Raw genomic sequence first — 1,023 nt, forward strand, 5'->3', positions numbered from 1 at the left:
GAAAAAAATAATATTAAACAAAACCCAGAAGAATGAAATAAATGTGTAGAAAGGAACAGAGAAAATGGAAACCAGTACTTCTAGTAACTTCCTGAGTTCTTGTAACTTCCTGAGTTCTCGTTGTTACCCTCACTTGAGAAATGTGAAGTAATCCTGTGTCTTCATAAAATGTATCACTTTGTAAAGTGTTTTGATGGCTTAGGAACATTCTAGTGGTTTTCTTTCTCATTTTTCTGTTTTAAGCAAGCTTGAATTGGTTTTCATAATTTAAAACCTTGGTAACTTTGGAGTTGGGATACCAAATCCAAAAAGCGTAAAGTATATGATGGAATGTTGACTATACAGACATTTTTAACTGGAGGCAGCAAAATATTTACAAATATGTAAAAAAAACCCAACAACATATACACATACATATACATACTTAGAATTGACAAAGGTTAATATACTGACTGAACAAAAAATTGTATATAAAAAGAACATCTCTGTATAACAGATGGACCAACATCATAAACAGAACACTTGTGATAATTAAATTACCAATTACCAATGGATAATAAACATATTGACATGTTACCCTCACTGATTCCAAAGATTCAAAGAAGCTATTTCCTTCCTCTCAGCTTGTACGAGATTAGAATACTGAAGCTGGTCAAGATGGTGCAGTAGGTAGATGCTGCCCTTGCCTCCTCTAGCAACCACATCAAAATTACAACCAAACTATAGAACAACCATCATTGAGAATCGCCTGAAGTCTAGCTGAACAGAAGTCTTACAAGTAAGGACACACAGAAGAGGTCACCGCGAGTCTGGTAATAGGGGCAGAGATGCAGAATGAGCTGGTCCCACACAGTGTGTGGCAGTTGAGAAATGGTAAAGATATCTCAGTTATAGGGTTCACCCTGGAGGACGAAGGGTCCCGGACCCACATGGGGCTCCCCAGCCTGGGGTCCAGTGCTGGGGTTGGAAGTCCCAGAACTTCTGGCTGCAAAAACCAGCAGAGATTGTGGCTGAATGACAGAG

This window comes from Pteropus vampyrus, unplaced genomic scaffold, assembly GCF_000151845.1.
Source record: "Pteropus vampyrus isolate Shadow unplaced genomic scaffold, Pvam_2.0 Scaffold188, whole genome shotgun sequence".
Taxonomy (NCBI): Eukaryota; Metazoa; Chordata; class Mammalia; order Chiroptera; family Pteropodidae; genus Pteropus; species Pteropus vampyrus.